This window comes from Vulpes vulpes, chromosome 4 (genome assembly GCF_048418805.1).
Source record: "Vulpes vulpes isolate BD-2025 chromosome 4, VulVul3, whole genome shotgun sequence".
NCBI classification, from domain to species: domain Eukaryota; kingdom Metazoa; phylum Chordata; class Mammalia; order Carnivora; family Canidae; genus Vulpes; species Vulpes vulpes.
This window is the reverse complement of record NC_132783.1, coordinates 21,898,910-21,909,724: the sequence shown is the minus strand read 5'-3', so window position 1 is coordinate 21,909,724 and position 10,815 is coordinate 21,898,910. Positions and strand designations below refer to the sequence as shown.

At 42.2% G+C, this 10,815-nt stretch overlaps 1 long non-coding RNA gene across 2 annotated transcripts in view; it reads left to right on the top strand.

Annotated features, from left to right (window-relative positions):
- Positions 1–1,855: 1,855 nt before the first annotated feature.
- LOC140598523 (uncharacterized) overlaps positions 1,856–10,815 on the top strand; it is a 29,986-nt gene continuing 21,026 nt past the window's right edge. For both annotated transcript variants that reach the window (XR_012000960.1, XR_012000961.1), the window contains exon 1: positions 1,856–2,234. This is a non-coding gene — a long non-coding RNA (uncharacterized lncRNA). The remainder of the gene's footprint in view (positions 2,235–10,815) is intronic.

Genomic DNA, 10,815 nt, shown 5'->3' with positions numbered 1-10,815 from the left:
CTTAACTCAAATCTTACCCTCTCTTTTAATAAATTAGGACATACCAATCTTGTAAAATATTATTTCTAATTATCGGTTAGTACATTCCACTCTCTTCTTTCATCTGACAGGTGAGACACACAATCACTCAATCTTCATGCAAAGATATATGACGATGTAATACAGTTTTACAGAATACTGTGTATGTTATTTCTATTACATAATTCATTTTAGTGTTTCCATCCATCAAAATATAGCGTTCATCTGAAACTTCTCTAATAATTCTTTTGCCTCTTATGTACAGAGATAGATAAATGAAGTGACTGTCTTACAACATGTAATAGGTTGACTTATTTGTTTGTATGTGGGGATTTATACAGTGATTTGTCTCCAAAGAGGAAGTGAAATAATTTTTTTAAATGGAAAACATAAAAATTTTAATGTGAAGACTACAGGGAAGGCTTTAATGAAGGAGAAGGCTGACATATTTTCCTGATAATGACAACACAGACATTGTTAAATTTCTTTGCGAGGACAATGAGAAAAAAGTTAGGAGGGTGCTTTTATAAAGTCATTGTTATTATTACTCAAGTCAATGAGCTGTTAAGTACAAGCTTAATTATGACCTATGTTCATCATCTTGATACTTAATAACGCACCAGATGCACTTTCCCTGCTTTGTCAATTGCCTGATCTGGGATCCCTGGGTGCCCAGCGGTTTAGCGCCTGCCTTTGGCCCAGGGATCCTGGAGACCCGGGATCGAATCCCACGTCGGGCTCCAGGTGCATGGAGCCTGCTTCTCCCTCTGCCTGTGTCTCTGCCTCTCTCTCTCTCTCTCTCTCTCTCTCTCTCTGTGACTATCATGAATAAAAAAAAAAATTGGCTGATCTATCAGTTGACTGAGCATTCCCTGCCAAATGTGACTGTCTTCCATCTCCAGAGGAGATAGCTGGTTTACCCACATCTAGACTTCATCGTTTTCTTCCCAAAATATTTGTTCCCTGAGACAGGTTCCATCGGAAATTAGGTCGGAAATTAGGTCGGAAATTTGTTGTTTACTCAAATTTGTTACTCAAATTTGTTCCATCGGAAATTAGGTCGGAAATTTGTTGTTGACCACATCTTAGGTCAGAAGAAACAAATGAAACAATATCTCATCTTGATAAATGATTGAGATACGGTCAGATGACATACTAATTTTAAAAGTGTGTTAATCCCACCTAAATATAGATGACGAATTAATTTAAACGTGGGCTAACCGGCCTGCTCTGCACTGCATCCAGGTGATGCCTTTGCTCTCAAGTTAACCTGATTGCGCAGAGGTGCCCTTGTTCCCTGACTTCATCCCCAAACCATCAGGATTATTTCAGTTTACCTTCTCCTTTTCCCAGAACATTGTTTGGAGTCATGCAAAGGGAGTGTTTGCTGCAAAGAAGCCTAATTCATAGTTAACATTGTCCTTATCATGGACATACTACGTAGGGGAATGCCTCTGCTGGAGGTCACCCACCAGGACCCACAAACCTGTGGCCCACACCCAGGCTGGCTGGGCTCCAGACAGGTTGATTTGGCTCCTTCCAGACCCAAGCCCAGGGCGCTGGGCGGTCGTGGTTCACCCAGGGTGGGGGCAAAGTGCCCAGGGTAGCAGCACTTCTTATTTTTGGTGGAAACTGCCCCTCGCTCTGGCTTTCAGGACCTGGGGGTGTGCGCACTCATCGCGACAGTCCCTCTCTTAAGTGAGGCACTCCGCGCCCCCCCCACCCCCAATCACCTCTGCGCGCCCCCCTGCAGCCCTTGCAGCGCCCAGCGCACCCCAATGGCGGCCACTGAGCTTCCTGCAAGCTCCCAGTTGCCTCCGTCGCCGCCTGGGAATCTGGGGCCCCAGGGGACTGCGAGCCCTGGTGTCCGTGGGACACAGGGAGGACGCAGCCGCTGTGCCTGCCCCACCCGCCACCCCTGGGAGCGGGGAGGCCCGGAGAGGCGGGGCGCGGCCAGCAGCTGGCCTGGGGCAGGAGCAGCGCCGCCCACAGCCCGGGCCTGGAGCCCAGCGGAGGGGGAGCGGCGGGGGCAGAGCTCTCCTCCGCGGGGGAGGGCCCCCAGCGGGGGGCACAGCAGCACCAGGCAGCTGCCCGGAGGCCGCGGGGTCCTGGAGCGGGGGTGGGGGGGCAGCTGCAGCGGGAACAGGCCTCCGTGGAAGCGTGGCTGGTGATCACCGGGACTTCACCTTCTCTTACTTTGTTAGGAAAGCCACCAGGTAAGGAGGGGACCCCCGGAGGACGCGCCGGGCGCTGAGTGGCCTGGGGCTCAGCTCGCCCCCTTCCTGAACCTCCCCCCTTCCTTCACCCTTAAAGGAGCTCTGTTCCCAGGCCCTTTGCTTTCCAAGGAGGGCTTTGGTCCCGCTGGGCCATAGAGATCTCTACTCCGCGGCAGGTACAGCCCAGACGCCAGGCGTGGGGTTCGATGCAACTTTCTCACAAAGTTAGATGCAACAGTGCACAGGCTGGACCCCCTCCCTCGACCCGCCCCCCACCCCCTGCCCTGGCATCCCCAGGGCAAGATTGTTCAGACACCCCGCTCAGAGGCCTCCCCCCCCTCTAGCCTCCGGGGCCCCCTAAATCTTAGCGCCCCTCAAACCATGTTGGAGCCCTTCCCTGCAGCTCCTCCGGGAGCACCATTTCCAGCCTGGTCGCAGCGGCTCCGCTCCACCCCAGGCCGCTCGCCGGCCCTCAGGGGGGGCGGGGAAGCCGGCGGGGGAGAGCGCGGGGAGCCCTAAGGCAGCACCATGCCGGAGTCCTCCCGGAGTGAGTGGGGTCGCCTCCGCCCCCGCAGTCCCTCCCGGGCTCCGCGCTTCCTTCCACTCTCTGGCTGCGCCCAGGGCGGCGCTGGGGAGGGCGGCGGCGGCGGAGGGCAGGTGCCCTTTGGGGACCAAACAAGGTACTTCCCGAGCATCCCCCCTCCCACTTCCCTTGGGGGCGCGGGGCTGGGTGCGGGGTGGGGGCGTCGGGGTCAGCCGGGGGCGGGGGTGCTCCCCTGGAAGCGGACTGATAGGGTTCTCTGCCTTCATTCTCTTCGTGTAGTCCTACTTAGGGACCTCAGAAGCGGCTCTTGTTTTTCTGTTTGTTTGTTTTTTCACAAAAGGCTGTTTCTCCTAAAGCTTTGGTGTCCCTGTCATCCCTGTTGGGGTTTGGGGACAGAGCCGACCTCTTCGGGCAACTCTGATCTCCAGGGTTTCGTTACTCCCCGTCCTTGTAAAGTCTTTAAAAAAAGACTTTTTTTAAAGCTATGGTTATTAAAACGTATGTGTGTATATATTCTTATATACTATCTGTAAGAGTTCATGTTGAGTAAAAGTCAGAAAAGGAAAGTGTAAAATATTTAAAGAGTAGCACAGACCATTAATTGTAAGAGTTAAAAAGCACCAAAAGCTGTCAGTTTAAAGAATATAATCTAAGAGCTTGTGTGTAGTCAGGGGTTCTGGTTTGGGCTGATATTTGGTGGCATTAACTGGGTATTTAAGAGATTACTCAGTTGTTGATTATAAAAATTCCAAATTTCTAAACCCAGCGTGATTCATATGGTTGTGGTAAAAACTTATTGCAGACATTTTCACTTTAGAGCTAGGATTGTTTTTTTAACTAGAAGCTCACATTACTTTGCTTTTTTCCCTTTTGTTACACGCTGTAAGTGTAAAATGAGTCTGTGATTCAGAACCCCATGAAACAGATCGTTCTGTAGAAACATTTAACATTTTTTAAATTTAAAATAAATTTGGATTCACTTAGATTGGGCATCCGTGCCTGTAAACAGGCATGTTGATGGAATATTTCTACCTTATTTGATTTAATTGTTGTCATTTGACATTCATGCGTGCTTTTTTATCCTATCCCCAGACTGAATGATCTGTCCTCACAAGTAGTCCCTGAACAGGATGAAGGTTTCTGGCATTCCTAAATTCTTATTTATATACCTGTGAAGGGGATCCCTGGGTGGCTCAGAGTTCAGTGCCTGCCTTCTGCCCAGGGCATGATCCTGGAGACCTAGAATGGAGTCCCACGTCAGGCTCCCTGCATGGAGCCTGCTTCTCCCTCTGCCTGTGTCTCTGCACACCCCCCCCCCCGGTCATGAGTAAATAAATAAAATTTAAAAAATACCTGTGAAAATTGGTTGACCTTGAAAGGAGTTCTGCTGCTATATTACATTGATTGTTATAACTTATCTTCAAACACAGAGCTAAGCACCTAGTTTAAAGAAAGCTACAAGCTTGGGGCATAGATGCTTTTTAGGAATCGCAGCCTCAAAGGAAAAAAAAAAGGAATCGCAGCCTCTTTATGTGAATTTGAGTGTCAATTGAAGAATTCATAACATAATCTATAGGCAGAAAAATTATTTTGAGACTTGCAAACTACAACGTATGGAAAATCCCACCCTCACTGTTCTACCTGCCTGTGTACATACCCTGTGAACTAAGGGCTCTAATCTTCATGCATTTGCAAATGAAGGCTTCTGGTGCCAGTGCCACTTTAACAGCTCTTCTTCTTGCCATCATACTAAAATAATGTTACCTTTCATTATTTACTAAACTTCTCTGCCAAGGAGGGTGATGTTTTACATCATTTAGTATTGTAGGAGTAGCATGGTTGACTTTTTATTGCTTTGTTTTGTACGAGGCAAAGAGAATATTCAGAATATTTGGCATTTAATGGAAATAGGAATTACTAAGTGAGGACAAGTTTTTATGACCGCTTGGATCAAAGTCCAGAAACAGAAGTCTTACACTTCCGTGTAGCTTTCAGCGATAGACTTTTTATTTGACACTGCAAAACTGTGCTGAATTAGTTCACATTCCTGGTCCTGTGTCTAGGATTTTTTTCACTTCTTTTCTTTTCTTCTCTCTTTCTTTGTTTCTGTCATAATTTTTCTCATCTCTAAAAGCTGTAATATTCTTATTTGCAAAATAGTTCTATTAAAATCAGATGAAATAAATTTAACACCAATAAAAGATAAATGTATTATAAAAATTCAAATGAAATAAAATCAGATGATAGATATCAAATAAATATTGCCATCCACTTTTTCAAAAGATACTGTTTCTGTGAATATATAGGAATATAATTCCAATTATCAGATAAATGATTTGTGAGGCATATGTTATTAAGTTGTCACTAGTGTTGAAGATAATAAAACTCTATGGTTATTGACTCAGTCTGACTTCGGTCTTATTTATAATAATTTTATGGTGGTAATTCTGATGCGGTGATGAGCTTTTCTTTTTGTATGGTTTATAAACAGCGTTCATATAGCCAGCTTTAAGCTGCTCTTTAGTACTCACCTCAAGATGTGCAGTTTTTAGTATTTTGAATATGTTGTGCAACAAAATTTTCTTTTTAGTAATTCCACCTAAATATTTAAAATATCCGAAACTGGCTTTTAAGTTTCAAAGGTAGAATTTGTACCTTCATCCTTATCTGAATACAGAGAAGGTTTCCTAAGGTTTGAAACACAAAATAACTTAGGACTTTGCTTGAACTTCCTACTGCATTTTAAGAATGCTCAAGAAAGATTTCTTCTGTAGTTGAAAAGGCTACACAGAACTGTTTGGTGTTTATTACTTTATCCCCCAAACATTTTTCAACCTAATATTTTATTAAACCTGTAACTGTTATGTCGAATTAGATGTGTTCTTTGTTCTCAGAGCTGATTGTAGGATGACAGCCTCTTCCTAGGAGGAAAGTCTTCCATAAGGACCACTGGGCAATTAAACAAATCACTGAGTTGATTGATCGTGGAGGGTTCAAAACGACTAATTTCTGAATTTAGGATGCAGTCTAGTTACTGACTTTGCAGGACTTCCTATGAAATTAGTTTAGCTGGATAGATGCGGATTCAGTTGACCAGTGTTTACAGCTGATTGATGTGGTCGCGGTGATATCTGTTATATCAGGCTCTGAGTAAAAAGCGCCTGTGAGCTACATACCTAGGAATAAAAAATGAAGGAAGGCTTTCCAATATAGGAGTCATTCATTTGATATTTAGCTCTGTAATCTTATTTACCGACTTGGTATTCCCACTTAACTTGAACTATATATATATTTTTTACGATGTAAGTGCTTTATTCATTTTCTCTAACTGGTAGAAATTTACGCTTACTGCCAAGCAAATGTTTAAGGCAGGTAAAGCCAAGTACTCACTTGGCTTAAGTTTTGACACTGCAAAACTGTGCTGAATTAGTTAAGAACTTGAGTTCTTAAGAGTCATTTTGCTAAGTATTCTAAAAACCTTTTAAGAAGCTCTTAAGGATATCTATTTATTTCTCTGGTTTGTAGTTTGTACTGAACATGCTATTTAAAGTGTTATGTGCCATTGGTAGCTTCTGTTTTCCTCGAGACTTTTCCTCTGATTCTGAATTGTAAAGTCAACCTTTTGGAAATTACATTTTCTGAATAATTTTATTAAAACTAAACTTGGGACTGAAAAGATCCTCTTCTAGTATCATATCTCTAGTGATAACTATAAAAAATAGCCATCCTTATTTCTGCTCTCTGTACATATACCGAGGTATAAGAAAAGATCCGGATCTCTTAAGCTGATGAAATAATTAAAACACACACACACACACACACACACACACACACACACACAGAATTTTTGCACTTTAGAGTTAGAGAGGATCATGAAATCCGGTGTTTCTCAGACTTAAGTAGTGTTCCCCTGCTAAAGACAGTCTTATTCATCTCTAGCATATTAGAAAGCATTTGGTCATAAGTAACATAAACCCTACTTGGATGCATATAAAATTGACTTACATGATTAAGTGCCTGGAGATTGGTTTGGTTATGAAATTGAGCTGATCAAATACCCGTCAAGATTCTGTTTGTCTGTATGTCTGTTTAATCTGTTTGTCCTTCCTTCAGTCTATCCATTCACCTCTTCTTCCTTCTTTCTTTCCTTCTGTCCATCTACCCTTCCAGTTTTTGGTCTTATGCTGTGTTGGCTTTATTCTGTACGTTTTCTTTATAGGCTGGAAGCCTTTTTGGTGCAACTTTCGGTGGCTCTTAATATTCTGAAACTAGAGAAATACCTTGTTATTTGTGTCAGTCCTCTCAAAATTACTCTGGCCCTGCTTGGGTCATGTGCCAGCTCTGGACCAATCACTGTGTCCAGAAGAATAGGTTTATCCAAGGGGTGGATAAGCCACAATCTGAAATGCCTTTGGGGGAGAGGGAATTTCCTAAAAGAAAGCGATGTAGACACAGCAAGAAGTTCCAGATACCTACCATCTAGTGCCGGGCTTCCTTTTATTTAATGTTAGTTAAACGTGGAATTCTTAAGAGCTGGTATAATGCTGCCATAATTACAGCATTTTTCCAATTGTAATACCGAAATAAATTTGTGAGTTAATTATGAACTAAAATGGTACAACCCCAGCCAGATACAAGTTGACAGCATTTATTAAATCACCCTTTTAGAGTGAATCTGGCCCTGCCTGCCCAGTAAAGGGTCTGCTGAGGTCAGCTCACCTTTGCTACAGTTGCCTTAATGATGATTGACTTCTTCCCCTGGGTCTGCTCAGTCAGGAAGCTTTTATTCCAATAGCACAGCATACCAACTTTGGGTTTTCCTTGGTCTGAAAGCATATTTGCATATCAAGGTGGTCTCTTTTCAAGATTTCCCTTTGTTCTGCGACCACTAAACTGCAGTGTGATTGTGAACACAAATATATACCTGACTGCCAAAATTGCAGGACAGTGCTTGATTCCAAGGTGGTCATCCCAGTATTTTAAAGTATACTTCTTTCACCTTCTTTCTCTCCTCCTCCTCCTCCTCCTCCTCCTCCTCCTTCTTCTTCTTCTTCTTCTTCTTCTTCTTCTTATTATTATTATTATTATTATTATTATCATCAGTGTGGAAACACAAAATTTAAGACACTTTCATAGAAAAATTACAGATCTCCACAACACACTTGTTTGGGGTCCCTCCAATTGGAGGTGCCCCCAAGTGCCAAACCAGCACAGTCTTTCCCATATCTCAGCTGCAAAACAAATCAGTTTACATATTTACAGCATAGACGTCAGTGACTATGTTTTCTTTCAGAGATAAGTAGGATTTCCTTTAAGGAATATTTTTCACACATGTGTTTGTGAGTGCACGGAAATTTACAGAACACATCTCTTTCAACTCTCAGTCAAGTGTGAATGTAAAACCACATGAAGCAGTTATGCATTTAATTTGTATCGGGTCCCAGTTAGCTTCTCAGATGTTTTCATAGCTGGAGAAAACTTGGAAATACTAGATAACTTCAGGCAGAGCGTTCATGTCCTTTCCATGCCAGATCCAAGAGAACTAATCACTGTAATATCGGAGTAGAGGTTATTTGAGGATATCACTTGGAGGTGCTCCGAATCTCCCCAGCTTCATTTAATAGCCTATTATAGTGTAGTCATCTTTTCTTTATCTAAAGCAGTACTCCTCAAAGGGGATGCTGTGGGGGTACCTAGGTGGTCTAGTTGGTTAAGTGTCCAGCTCTTGATTTTGGCTCTGGTCATGACCTGAGGGTTGTGAGATCAAGCCCCACCTTGGACTCCATCCTGGGCATGGACCCTGCTTAAGATTCTCTCTCTCTCCCTCTCACTTTTTTCCCTCCCCAGCTTCTCTCTCTCCCCCTCTCAAAAAGAAAAGGTGAGGGATGCTATTGGAGTTCGATGGTGGCTTTTTTATGTTGTTTTGAGACACTGTACAACACATTGCAGGATATTTAACATCCCAAGGCCCCAGACACTAATTGCCAGAGTGCCCCCATCATACTGACCCACATTTCCAAATGCCCCCAAGGACATACTATTACGTACATACTACTTGGTTAGAAGCCATTGTTCCAAACTCTTTCATATTGATTTCTACTGATGAATACTGTGTAAGGGCCCCAGATAGGACAAATCTTAGCTTCAAACCCTGGAGCTATCTCTTTCAAAGAGTATGACCTTAGGTGCTTCATTTGCCTCCTCTGTAAAATGGGGATAGCATTTACTTTGTAGGGTTCTTAAGAAATTTAAAGGAAATAATGTATATTTTCTTCTCTCTCCTAGAATGAATTTCAGTAGTTTACTCTTTTATCTTTATCTTGAGAATCATCAGCACCTTAAATATAATCACAGACAGTCATTGCTTTATTCTGGCAAGTGGGAATTAGAACAAATGAATGGTGATTTTATAGATTTTAAGAGTCCTTATTTTTTACATGAATGTTAATTAATGATTTGAACAGAACCATTTGTGAATTCTGTGAGGTACTGGAAAAGGAAGTGGAAGGGGAGCTCAGACCTCCCAGTGCTGTCCCCAGCATTGGAATTGGCCCAAATTAATAACCCTCAGCTTTAAAGTGAGAGAGGGTAGGGAATCAAAGCAGAGACATTCATTAGTGAGCTTAAAAATCTCTTTCAGGTCTCCTAACTCAGGGAAAAGAACTAGGGGTGGTGGAAGGGAAGGTGGGCGGGGGGTGAAGGTGACTGGGTGACAGACACTCAGGAGGGCACTTGAAAGGATGAGCCCTGGGTGTTATTCTATATGTTGGCAAATTGAACACCAATAAAAAAAAATTTATGAATAAAAAAATCTCTGCTCTAAGCATTCTTTTTTTAGGCTTATTTGAGAGAGCAAGAGAGAGAGCATGCACACAAACAAAAGAATACAAGCAGGGGGAGCTGCAGAAGGAGGAGGGAGAAGCTGACTCTCCCCTGAGCAGGGAGCCTGATGCCCATGGTTCCTTGCTCTATCCCAGGACCCTGAGATCATGACTTGAGCCAGAGGCAGATGCTTAACCGACTAAGCCACCAGGTGCCCCAGCACTAAGCATTCTTGATTCTCACAAGGAGAGCAGAGTGTCAGATTCTCAGATTCAATAGTTTTCTTCTTTAACTACTTTCCAAATATATGAGTAGTGGATGCAGGTCAAATCATTCAAACAGTGTAACTCAAACTGTAAAATTAGGATTGAAGGGCAGGAAAAATATCTAATGTTATATTTATTTTTGTGAGTTATTTTTGTGGTTTTCCTACAGATCATTTTAGCAGATTTCCGTATAGGTGTTTAACCATCCCTTTCCAGACAAATAATTAGTATAATTTTTGTAATTCTGGTTTTAAAGTGATTAATTCACATGACTTATGGAAAAAAGCACTGGACAGAAAGAAAAAGGGATGACACTTTAATAGTAATCTTCAAAACTTGGGAATATGTTGTGTTTTGTGGATTACTCAGGTCCTGCAACTTTTTAATCTACTTGTCTGAAGCATCCTGCAAATCTCCCCAAATATTACTGCTCAAAAACCTGGTGCATAGCCCTCCTGGAGGCCCAAGCTTCAGCATACTTAGAGAATTTCCTCAATTGAGCCCCTTCGGTAGGAGCTATAACAGACCAACTTTAGTTTCCAAATCTGTATCAGAGTGTTAAAGTATTATGTTATCTAGTACTAAAAACCATTCTGCGATTTAGAATTATGATTATTGTGAAATATTGCAATTGTTTTCATTATAGTTATTTATTTTCTCACATTTGTTGTGAGTTTTATCTTTGATATTTTGAAAAAAGGTCCCCCAAATCTATAACTTATTTCTGCAAAAAAAATTAAGTTTTTGATAGTAATGGGAAAACAAGATATGTTCTTATATTTATTTTTCTCAACTAAATATTCAGCTCTTTATTTTTATACATTATTCAGAAAATTACATCATATATAGTGTAGTTATTATTAGTCTAGGGAGTCTTAATGGTTTTTCAGTACTAAATTGAGAGAAAACAAGCATTGAAAAGACCATTTTATTCCTTTAAGTGTTTCTG